The 13,409-nt window shown below is 34.8% G+C and overlaps 1 protein-coding gene and 1 pseudogene across 1 annotated transcript in view; both read left to right on the forward strand.

The window, feature by feature from the left end:
- SEMA3C (semaphorin 3C) overlaps positions 1–13,409 on the forward strand; it is a 198,077-nt gene that overhangs the window by 68,351 nt on the left and 116,317 nt on the right.
- LOC125995256 (uncharacterized) lies at positions 937–1,174 on the forward strand (annotated as a pseudogene).

The following is a 13,409-nucleotide window of genomic DNA, read 5'->3' on the forward strand; positions in this document are numbered from 1 at the left end:
CTAAATATACAAACATAAATAAAAGAAGAAATGTTTGAAGTATGTTTTTCAGATTTCAATAGAAGTAAAAGCACTCACCAAACAGTAGGTCTCTACAAACAAAATTTTTCAAGCACCATACCACCTGTCTTCATGGTATTTTGTGAAAGACCCAAGCAAGTAAACAAAGGTTTATGTGGGTGGCCTCTTACTGACTGTTCTATCCTGCTGATTGAATATATTTGCCATTGCTGGTCTGCTACTGCTGGAAGAATAATGGCTCTAGGCCCTTGACCTTTACAGTTTGGGATCTCAAATCTCCACTCAAGGTTTCATTCAATTAACTTTGGTACTCACTCCCTGGTTGAGGTTGTTTTAGTACAATCAATTTGCCATATATCTATGTAATTCTTGGGTTTGGACAAAACTCAGGCTTTATTTAGATTTTGCACATTAGGTCAGTTTTTCTGCATTGTTTTAGTTCATACATTTGGATTTATTGTATGTCCTGAGCCTCATATTGACAAAATTATGATGATATTTTACTTTGAAAATTAGTGGTGAGTTATTATAAGGAAACAATATTCATATATTTCTAAAATCTATCTTATTTATTTATTTGTTTGTTTTCTGAGCTACACCCAGCAGAGCTTAAGGGTTACATCTGGCTTTATTTTCCTGATTTCTGCTCAGAAATCACTCCCAGCAGGCTCAAGGACTATAAGGGAGCCTGGGATTGAACCAGAGTGGGTCCTGGGTTGACCACATGCAAAACAAACACTTTACCCATTGTACTATCTCTTTGCCTCAGATTCCTAAAATCTGAATGGTCAAATTCAGAAATTAGTTGTATATTAGAAAAACTTTAAAATTTATTTATTTTAAAACTTATTTTTATGATTATAAAATTGGGGTACAGAAATGGCTATCATTTATTTGATAAGAAGTAGGTAATAGAAGACGATACTTTCAGGAATCATTTCTATAGTATAGTACTATACTTTGATATCACTTTTCTAAAGGTTTTACTTCTCTGATTGTGTAGAGCACCTGAAACCACAAGGAGGAGCCAGGGCATCTTCTCCTGAGAGTGAAGCCAGCTCTAGGTGTTGCTTCTACGACTATCTTTGTCATTGATGATTGTTCTTCCCTTCCTTTTGGACAGGGTAGAGGGAGAGGATGTAGTCTGAGTGGTTTCTCTTTAAAAAAATATATAGATAATAGGTATTTTCTCTCAGGAAATAGTATTATTCCTGGGTGGTAAGTGTGATTAAAAAAAAAAAAAAGAAACTAGTCTATGTATATTTACCTAGTTGAAATATAAATATGTTCCTTTTAATTAAGTATATTTCCCAAATTTAAATCTGAGTTTTAGATTTTAGATTCATACATGAAATGTTTTTGAAAGCCAAATCACTTAAATGATAAAGAGTTTTTGGAAAACTTACAAAGGGACTCCTAAACTGAAACACATGCGAAAGGTGTTAGAGATTTCTAAATTTCAGTTCAGTTCAGAAACATTTTCTGTGCCAGCCATGGAGCTGAAAGCTGAGTTCTCAACACCAAATAAGGCCATGTGCCTTGTCTTAGAGAAGAACTTACTATCCAGTGAACTCAAGAGACATATTAGTGAAGGTTGTCAGCAAAATTTAAAAAAGACAGGGTGCTATGCCTCAAATGTTAGGTCTCTCTAAACAGTTGTTAGCATAGAAAAGGCATGCACCAAAAATCAGATGAACTTTACATCTGACTCATCTTTCTTTTTTGATTGCTTTTTTTCAACATGTAGAACTCAGCTCTTACATAACCCAGTATGTAGTCTTTAGAGAGGACTTGTTGCTAGCCTGCTCAGAGAGACACTTTTAGGCATTTGTGAACTTATAAAATGCTTAATGGTGCGTCATGAAGGTTTTTTAGGATGAAAATGAACATACAGAGCAGATCTAGTTTCTATTGTAGGAGTCTGTTTGGAAGTATTCCAAATCAACTAAAAATTCTTTTACATGGGGGCTGGAGAGATAACATGGAGGTAAAGCATTTGCCTCGTATACAGAAGGCTGGTGGTTCGAATTCTGGCATCCCACATGGTCCCCCGAGCCTGCCAGGAGCAATTTCTGAGTGTAGAGCCAGGAGTAACCCCTGAGCACTGCGGGGTGTGACCCAAAAACCAAAAATAAGTAAATAAATTAATTAATTAAAAATTCTTTTACACGCCTCTAAATTTTGCCACTACATTTTGATATACAGAAAGGAAGATATTTCTATATCTATAAATACAAAGGAGGAAAAATTATCTTAGTTTCTATCTCTGGGCCAGTAGGTATTCTTGCTCATGCTTTTGGCTAATCCATATTCAATCTCTGGTTTCCCATATGGTCCCTTGAAATCACCTGGAGTGATCCCTGAGTAGAGAACCAGAATAAATCATAAACACTATTAGTATAGCCCACCATTAAAAACAATAAAGACATAAATACCTTTGTCTACATAGAAACTGATGATAACATTATAAGGTCTCATCTGTGAATTAAACACTTCATAATGTAGAGGAAAAACAAAATAATCTTCATTTTTTATTTTAATTAGTTATTTTGGATTTATGAAAATATGCTATATTCCTATTTTCAGGTAAACATTTAATTAAAAGTTTCAAATGGTGACAGAAAGTAAAAGAGGAGAGAAATCCTGAAAAGTAAAAGCTCAAAGTCAAAACTTGATTCTCTTTAGATTATACAATTCTGCATACTTAGGGTTCAAATATGTTGTGACTTAATGTCACTGGGAATATTTGTTTCCTTCCTAAATTAATACTCCTGAAATCACAAAATGTGAATTTAGAGCTACCTCTAATTCATATTATTCTAAGTAAAATTGATAGACCTTTGATCAGGTGAAACATTCTGTGAGAAGATGCAAATGAGATGATTCTCTGATTCCACCTAGAAGCTTCAGTAACTTGAATGACTTGACCTGACATAGTTCAAGCTTTTGGTTTTATTATTGTAGGTATTAAAATAATTCCATTAATTTTATACCTTTTTATTTGAGCATTTATGATGTATAAACACCAATATTTGATATCTATCATTTATTTTATCACTTCATCAGCTATAAAAATCACATAGTGATTTTATAAAATAAAGCTATAAATTTTAATTTGCCTTAAGATCAACTCTAATTTGCTATCCATTATTGGGGTTTTTCTGGTGGAATATATATGGGGATCTGCATAACCGACTATTTTCTTGTATGTCATGCATTAACTAAGCCAGATGGAATGCCAAGCAGACAAACATATTTGTTTTATCAAGATATAGATCAGAGACTCTCGAACCTACATGAAAGCCATTAGCTTTGTAAAAAGTTAATGGATTTATTCTTGAGTCCCAATCAAAGAGTTTGAGGTTCAGTGGCTTATATTGAGATTTTTAGAATCTTAGAATTGAGTCTTCTTAGAAGAATTTTTATTCAAGCCAAACTAAAATACAGAAAAAGTTTAGTCTATACTGCCTGGAGTAGAAAATGCTAAAGGTATTTTCAGTATGGCAGTGCTGTAAGAGTGATTGAATTCTTCACAGACATCTTTTAAATTGGCAATCTTACTTAAAACAAGAGCTAAGTTAAAAACACTATAATCAGAGTTCCATATCTGAATATTCAACATTTTCACAAAAACTTATCAGGATTTTTAATTCAATTATTTAATTTATGAACATAGACTATCCTTAGAATTATTTAGAAGTAACACTTTTAATAACAGGTTATTATCAAACGTTTATTCAGTAAAGACACTGGTATGTGGGTAGCTCTTGGGGGGTGGGACTTAGTTTGCTTATTTAACAGTGGAACTTTTATTTCTTTGACATATTTTTGTGCTGATTCTAAGCGCAATTAATCTCATCCAAACACATCTTCATTTATTATTTTGATTATTTTAATTAATATCTTTATTTAAACACCTTGATTACAAACATGATTGTGGGTGAGTTTCAGTCATGTAAAGACCACCCTTCACCACTGCAACATTCCCATCACCAATGTCCCAAATCTCCCTCCTCTACACACCCACCCTCGCTATACTTTGGCTTTCTACTTCCCTCATTCATTCACATTGTTATGATAGTTCTCAGTGTAGTTATTTCTCTAACAGCACTCATCACTCTTTGTTTGTGGTGAGCTTCATGTAGTGAGCTGGAACTTCCAGCCCTCCTCTCTTTTGTTTCTGAAAATTATTGCAAGAATGTCTTTCATTTTTCTTAAAAGAATATAAGGTAATATTTTCTAGGAAATAATTTTGATATATATATAAATACTTCTAACTTTTTATTTTTCCCCAGTGTACTCATAGGCTAAAAAATGACCCTTTGTACCAGATGAGAGACACTAAAAAATATTGACCTTGATCATGGTACATAAATATATTATTACTAAATCATACAAAAAAAAAAAGCAGTATGATACTGGGGAAAATATAGACCTTGGTTTACAATGCCAAAAAATAAGATAGTAAAGTAAGTAACATTTTATCTAATGTTAAGCGTTTTTTAACCTGTTTGTGTATCATGCACTGTATTCTTACCTTTTCCTTTTTCTTAATTTTCTTCTAGTTTTACCTTTAGTTGCCAAATATTTATTAAATTCGATTCATGATATTTTCCTAGAATTAAGCATATATATGTGAGCACTCAGTGGAATTTCTAGCTACTCCTGCTAAAGACCATAAAAGTACCCAAATTTATGAAATCTTGGAAATAAGAATATTGACTTTAAGAAATATAGGTAAAGACATAAGGCAAAAGGAAATTTGAAGAAATGTCTAAATTTGGGAATTAACTTAATGAAGATATATGTGACAATGAAGAGAAGCTACCTTTTCTTTAACAAATATTAATGGTGAAATTTTTTAGCTTAGGGCATCAGTGTATGCACACTCCTAATTTCATTATACATTGGCATGTGGTTGTTAGAAATGAATTAGATAGGAGGAAGAGGGGAGGAATGGGAGGACGGGTCAAATGTTGATTTTGCTTCATGATATGTCTCCAGGGCTGCAATTTTCATTCCAAAGCATAGGGGAGGCAAATGAAGTGGACATTAAGGAAGAGAACGTTTGAAATTCCTGATGGCATAAGCATAGTATAGAGGAGTTCCCTTGGTCCTTTCGCCAAGGGCCCCAGCTCTCAGATCGAGAAAAGATCAGGTCCCTTTTCTTGCCCATTCTAGCTCCTTTCATTGTAGAGACATGCAGGTAGTGAATCCCATTAACAGGCCACATTAAGATAATATGAAAAACTTTTTAACAATTTTTTCAGCAAAGAGCTAATATTGATAGTGTTCCTTTGTTTTTAATCTTTAAACCTTGAATCAGAGTACTCATTTTACCAGCATAAGCAATTCTTTTAAACTACTCGGCCCAGCCATTGCAAGATCCTCAGCCCTTGGAACTCTCTGACTGAAGCATAACCATTATTTTGAATGCTCCTTTTTGTTAGCTTACATTAATTTGTAGTTCTGTTTATTTTTTCTTTGAGTGAATGCTATTATGTATTAGACATAATCATGTTTTATCAGCTAAACATAGGACATGGATAGAATTAGCAACTGTCCTAAAATGAAGCCTTAAAATAGTTATTTTCTAAATTCAGATAATTATATGGATACCTATGTTTAATTGTAACAACTGGATATTTTGTTTTTGTTTTTGTTTTTTGGGCCACTCCCGGCGTTGCTCAGGGGTTACTCCTGGCTGTCTGCTCAGAAATAGCTCCTGGCAGGCACGGGGGACCATATGGGACACAGGGATTCGAACCATCCACGTTCGGTCCTGGATCAGCTGCTTGCAAGGCAAACGCCGCTGTGCTATCTCTCCGGGCCCACAACTGGATATTTTTAATGGCGGATTCATAAGAACAGCCAAATAAAAAATATATATTAAGAACTAAAAATGTTTTCCTTATTAATCCCAAGGTAGGCTCTGTTCAGTCACAGTTGTCAAAGTCAGTTTTCTGTTGTTGGTGCTCTTATTTTTCACAGTTCAAAGGACGACATCTCTTCTGATTTCCATTTAGTGTTAGGTGATGTGATGGACAGCCTGGTCTTAGGTCAAGTTTTCCTTTCCTCGTTGTCATATCAAAACTGGCACAAGTTGGTGCCAGAGTAGTGTTACAAATCTCCCAATGGAGCTTAGTTCCTGGTGGTGTTGCCCGGAGCTGTATCACTTCTACGTCTGGGATCTGGGGGTTCAGATTAGACTAACACTGTCCAATCTCCTGAGGACTGGTTGTATCCACATGACACATGTTCAGGATGGGAGGCACCCTTCTGCTATAAAAAGTGAGTTCTTATACCTAGAAGATAAGATCTTGTTTCTGTGTCTATGGTTTCCTCTTTTTTTACTGTGCCCATACAAAAACGTATGGTGCTATACTGTGTTGCTGGTGCTATTCTGGGTAAGGATGACAGGCTGTACACACAGTCTCTGTCGTCTGGTTTTGTTCTGAGCTTTTATCCCATTCAAGGCTTTTTGTACCAAGCAGCACCAAAAATAGTAAGGATAGAGAAAAGATGTATATATTAAAATAGAACAAATAAATAAAACTTAGTTAAAAAGAAAAGTTATTCGAATAAAACAAGTAGTGGAGGAGGCTATTTGTATATTTAGGAATACACATCTTAAGATGTATTGTTATACAGGTATTGAGCTTCCATAGGCAATATAAGACTCCCAATTAAGTCTTTTGATATATTATAGGCTATAGTCCAGGACACATAAAAACATCATCAACAACAATAACAACAACAACAAGGTGTCCTATTGCAGAGGTCCAACTTGGACAACAGAGACTGAGCAGAACCTTTGGATCCATAATATCCTAGGCTTTGGCTTAGGGACTGAACGAAAACAGGGAACAAGTGTTACAGAAGACTGAACACCACAACAATGATGGATAGGAACCTCTAGAACCTAGAGACTCTATCCTAGACCCTGACCTATAACCTGCGCAAATACCAAGATTGCTAGCTACAGTGGCTTGATTTTCTCACACACAACCAAGAGGAAACGTTCCTGGCATCACAAAAAAGCCTTTGGGATGGGGTAATGAGTATATATGGAGCCAGGGGTTGATCCCATGATGGTATGCTTCAAGGATGGAGAAACCCTGAATCTCTTAGGCCACGGGAATTCCCTTTCTTCTCCAATGCTTACTGTGCCTATGCAAAAAGAAAAAAAAAAGTGAGGGGAACGCCAAACCCTATCACTCCAGCACCCCTACTTCTTGTTTTGTTTTGATTTGTTAGTTTTTGACTTTATTTTCCTTCCCTTTTTTCTTCCACTTTTCTCATTCTTTTTCACTTTTGTGGTTATTACTTAGAGATTTATTTTTATTTCTATTTGCCAGGTCCATTTTTTTCTTTTTTCTTCCATTTTTCTTTCTTTTTTTTCTCTCCTTTCTTTTTTTGGTAGTTGTCATCAAATTTTTTCTCCCCTTTTTCTTATCCTTTTTATCTCCAATGACTGTGGAATGGATGCTCAATCTACAACAAGCTGTAAAGTGGAGACCAGTTGCACTAGCATACTGGGGAGTAGAGGAGGGAGATATGGGATGCATACTGGGAACAGGGGCAGAGGAAGGACAGCACTGGTGGTGGGAATGCCCCTCATTCATTGTCACTATGTACCATAAATGATGCAGTGAAAGATTTGTAATGCACTTTGGTCACAATAAAAATTAAAAAAAAAAAGAACTAAAAATGTGAAAATCCATTTGCTATTTAATGAGACTCTTAATAACAGTATTTTCTGAAGATATTTCCTACATATGGCCGGCCTCCTTTTAAGAAGTAATAAATTTACAAAAGTGATATAATTCATATAAAGCATGGTAACAAGACAGTCAAATACACCCAAGTACCATTAAAATACAGAGTGACTACAATAGGTTTATTTTTTAAAAAGAACTACATGTCATGAAGTAAAATCCAACCAGCAAAATCAAAACAAATGAAAACAAACAAACCCAGTTATTTGGACTTAAGTGAATATTTCAAAGATAATTGCTATTATTCTAGTCTTCCTTGGTTTTATTTGCTTGCTTTTGGATCTTATTGAATGGTCCCTTGGGGGCTACTCCCAACTTATTGCTCTGTTCAGGTGGTTCCTAATTGTGATGGGGTACAAGTGGGACCAGGAATCTAATTTGGGCTTCCTGCTTGCAAAGTATTTACCACAGCCAGTTTGCCTACCCCACTTGCCCTCTAATTTCTTTCTTTTTTTGCCATTTTTAATTAAATTTTTTCGTAAGTTTGCATCATGTTGATTCTACTGCAGTTGTCCAGGATGATGAATAAGACGTAGGTCCATGGGCCCAATCCTGTTTGCCACTTATCATATGCTGTGAATGTGGGACAATTACTGAAACATTTGTGCTGCATATTCCTCAGGTATATAAATATAAATGTATTCTATTTGTTAGTTTGTCAAAGACAATCTTCTTTTATGTCAGTTGTCTTGAATAGTTATTACTGACTTTCTCTTTCATGACCAACATGTCTAGTTCATTGAATTATAAAGGCTCTTTCCTTGTGTTTCTGATGAAGATAAGATTTTTTTATTGAAGATTAGTGTTATAAAGGGTTTAGAAAAATGTGGCTTATACATTGAATACTGTCGTCTTTTATTATTATTCACATTTTAAAAACTAGAAGTGACCATAAAGATCTTCTAGATCTGTTTAAACTGTAATTCAATGCAGTGACATAGTAGTAGACAATAGGCTAGTGTGAAACATTACCAAAATGTTAGTTTAAAAAGGTCTAATTATGTATTGTCTCACATCTAAATATGCAATTGATGCTGCTTCACATTCAGAGTTTTAAACCACTAGAGCAATAAAAAGTAAAAGCAGTAAAGTAATGATACCTGTATAAAATATATAAAGTTTATCTTTATCTTTTAAATAGATATTTTGGCAATAAGTTTTGAATTAATTATAGTATAACTAATTTGGATTAATAACTTGAAAAATATATCTATAACACCATGAAGCAAAATGTCCAGCAATGAGTGTAATGCATACAAGTCATATTTAGCTAATAAACACCAATGTACTTCTGCAGTTACTAGAATATTGAAAAGTCCTTTCTTCCTTTGCTTAAGGTTTCTTAAGAACCTTGGTCTAGGCAGGAGTGAAAGAACAGTGTGTCAGCTTTTGACTTGCACGTGGCTGACCCAGATTCAAGTCACAATATCCCATATGGTCCCTGGAATCTGCCAGGAGTGATTTCTGAGTGCAGAGCCTGGAGTAACCTGAGTGTTGCTGAGTGTAGCCCAATAACAAAGCAAAACAAAACAAAAAAGGAATCTTGGTCTCCTTCACAATTCAACAGTTAAGAGGTTTATTTCTGGCTCAGTAGAAAGTACCTCAAATTTAGCTTCAACATAACGCTGTGACCTTTAACATGGGAACTACTTATGCTATCCCCTTCTCCCAGTGTGGATAGTGTAGGAGTGTTGCTTCAAAGTAAAATAATTTTAAAGAAAATGTCCATATGAATGTTTTTGGGTTTTTCTATCACACACAGTATTCTACGTAACTGCTCCAAATATGATCGTAAGGGCACCAGGCAGTTCTGGGGATCAGGTGTGGTCCTTAAACATTCTAAGCCTTTTTGATTATTCCCTTCCCCTGGGACTGACTGCTCCTGACAGTTCTTGGCCCACTTGACAGTTCTTGGCTCCTGACAATTCTTGGCTCACTACCCTGGTGGTGCTTCAGTACTTCTTGGGTGCAACCTAGGATGTTCAGGTGGGAATGAAACAAGCTTATTCACATACAGGGTACATGTCTTAACCCTGTACTCTTGGTGCAGGAGATTTAATCCCTGTACTCTTGGGGACCTACCCTGTAGTGGGTAGGGCATTTGCCTTGCATTTGGACTACCCAGGTTTGATTCCTGGCATCCCATTTGGTCCCCCAAGCCTTCCAAGAGTTATTTCTGAGTGCAGAGCCAGGAGTAACCCTGAGCACTGTCAAAAAAAAAAATCTCTGTACTGTTTACAGCCCCTTATAGATTTTTAATGCCATTCTTGTGCAAAGTCATGGGAACTTTGAATGTTAACCATAAAGGAACAAGCATAAAGGACAGATGAGGGCATTTAGTAAAGCTTTCTGGGATCCAGAGTGATATAGCAGGTAGGGTGCTTGCCTTACATGGCACTTAGGTTCGTACACTACTAGGAGTAATTCCTGAGTGCAGAGTCAGGAGTAACCTGTGAACACTGCTGGGTCTGATCTAGAAAGCAAAACAAACAAATGAATGGATAAATAAATAATTATAAAAACAAAGAAACAAAAGCCCCCAAACCAGCTTTCTACCGTTGTCTTTGATGGCATTATGAGGAACAGTGCAAGTTTCTCTAAGATTTCATGACAAATGATTTTTTACCAGAAACCTGACTATGTAATTAATTTTTCAGGATGATAGATGATAGCTTTATTATCTTATTTACATTATGCTAATTTAATAAAATCAGCTTATTTATTGATGATTAATAATAAATTAATGCATTTTCTATTTTCTGATTAGATTGAGTTTCTGTGCTTTATATTTATGAATATTGTCAATAATGGATTGTCATGCACATATTTTGTAGGATCACTTTGATTGCAGATACCTGCTCTTTCAATATTAGAACAGAATTGTTTTTCTAATTTCATTACAGCCTGAGTTTTCATGATAGGAATTATGTCAATAAATTTATTTTATTTGTATATTAGTAAAGAATCTTCTTTTAAGAAGATTGTAAATGAAAACAAGTTATTTCAAAAGGACAGATTTGTGTTTTCATCCAGTAACATTGATGAGATCAGAGAGTAAATTGTACATTTACCAATAACTAAAGGAATGGTCACAGGCAAGAATCCCGATTCTCCATTCTTGAGAAATTCAACTGGGAAAAGTACTAACTGAAACTCCTTTTCAGCCCTTGCCTCTGAGTTCAGCTGCATTGCCAGAGTGATGATGACATGCTTGGTCTCTAGTAACAATATGTCCAGGTGTTTTCATTAGCAGCTTGAGCACTTCTATAAGAGAATTTAAAGACAGAGGAAGTAAAATCAAAACAGGAGTGTCTTCTCTGTAATACTCATCTGGAAACAATTTTTATATATCTCTTTAAGAACTATCAATTCATCTTTTCTCCTAAGTCTTTTTATTTGCATGAAAATATAACATATCTTAGATACATTTCAATTTATTTTTTACTGTTTGAATTCTAATAAACCATTTATCATTCCTTGTCATCTTTAATTGCCATTTTGACTGTGACTTCTGTTCTCTATATGTTCTGATACCATTATCTACAAAGATGTAATTTCTCCCTTTTGGCCCATGCAAACCAGTCAGCTGATTCTCATGATCAGTTTTAATTTTCCCTGTGAGGAAAACAATGACTGCTGCCCAAGAGATAGCATAGAGGTAAGGCATTTGCCTTGCATGCAGGACGGTGGTTTGAATCTCAGTTTCCCATATGGTCCCCCGAGCCTCCCAGGAGCGATTTCTGAGCATACAGCCAGGAGTAGCCCCTGTGCATTGCCGGGTGTGACCCAATCCCCCCCCAAAAGAAAAAAACAACAATGACTACTTTAATGATGACACTGTGTGTGGTAAGCTGAATGGTAACTCCCTAAAAGATAGATGCTTTTTAATTCATGGATCCTATTACTGATAATCTTACATGGCAATACTGATTTTAGAGATATTTAGAATACATTTAAATTTTTGAGGTGGGTATATTTCCTGGATTATTCAGCTGAGCCTTAAATACATTCACAAATTTTCTTAAAAGCAAAAGGCAGACAGAATTATTTGACAGAGAAAATGGGGAAACATTGTGACCACAAAGGAGTGAGGTTGTTTCAAGCCAAGGAATGTCAGTAGACCCAGAAGTTGGAAGAGTTGAGAACAGATTCTTCCCTAGAGCATCCAAAGGGACTGTGGACCTGCCAACACCTCCATTTCAGCCCAGTCATTCTGATTTGGGACTTTTGGTTTTCAAAATTGTGAAAAAATAAATTTATTCTTTTCCAAGTCTCAAAGCTTATGGTGATTTATTAACAAAAGAGGAAATGGACACGAAATGATTTAGAATATGTCTAGATTTAAATACCACTTCTCTTTTAAAATATTTCAAAAAGTTTTCAACAAACCAAATAGAACAGAAAAAAAATTACAAGAATCTTTAGTGTCCATGTGTATCATGTAATTTAGCACAGAGACACCATGCTTGATAAATACCAAGCATGTTGAAAAATTTAGGTTTTTTTCATCCTCCCATTGTCTTTCTTCTCCTACCTTCCTGATATCTGACACCATAGATTAATTTTGCCATTTAAATAGTATAAAAATGAATTACTGAAGAAAACATATTTACCGTTTTACTTAAGGGCTAAGTTTTTATTTTAGGAATTAATGTATGATTATAGAAGAAAGTATATTCTTTGTATTGCTTTGTAGTACCCGTTGCATGAAAATATCATAAGTGCTTATCCACTTACCTATAAAGGACATGCAGTTCATTTCTAGTCTGGAGTTGTCATGAACAAAACTTTATGAAAATTTTTGTACAAATTTGTGGTTTATAATTCACAATTGACTTGACTAAAGCTCAGACTGAAAGGGTAAAAATCATACTTGTTCCAAAGTAGTTGTGTGAATTTATGATTCCTCTAGAAATCCATAAAAGTGCCTATAATTTTATCTACATAACAAGCATCTTGGAAATTATGATAATTTATATAATAAAATAAGTTAATTTGCTGAATATTTAATGGGATCTCATAATTTAATTTGTAATTAATTACTGGATTCTATATTCTAGATACTAGCTTTTATAGGTTATATAGTTTATTTTGTTTGTTTTTGCTTTGGGGCCACATCCATTGGCATGCAGGAGTTACTCCTGGTATATGCTCAGAAATTGCTCCTGGCATGGGGAGCTGTATGGGATGCCGAGGTGGGGGGGAATCCAACCTTGGTCCATCCAAGGTTAGTGCGTGTGCAAGGCAGATGCCCAACTGCTTGTGCCACTGCTCCAGCCCCTGGTTATGTAAATTTATAAATCTCCTATTATTTATGTTCTTTCATATAAATTATATAGAAATGTCAATTTCAATTTTTAATTTTTCCAATTTATGGACTTATTTATGGTTTTATTTCCTGTATTATTTAACAAATATATACCTATCTCAAGGCCATAAAAAGGATCTGAGATGATATTCTTAGGGAAGTGTTGTATAACTTTCTGATTTATAATAAGTCTTTTTCCATAACCAAAATACAAATCATATTTGTTCCAACTGAGACTAAAAGTAACCATTACTCAACTTTTTTTATAAAGTTCCTTATTATTGTCTTTGCAAAATTATTAC

This window comes from Suncus etruscus, chromosome 1 (genome assembly GCF_024139225.1).
Source record: "Suncus etruscus isolate mSunEtr1 chromosome 1, mSunEtr1.pri.cur, whole genome shotgun sequence".
NCBI classification, from domain to species: domain Eukaryota; kingdom Metazoa; phylum Chordata; class Mammalia; order Eulipotyphla; family Soricidae; genus Suncus; species Suncus etruscus.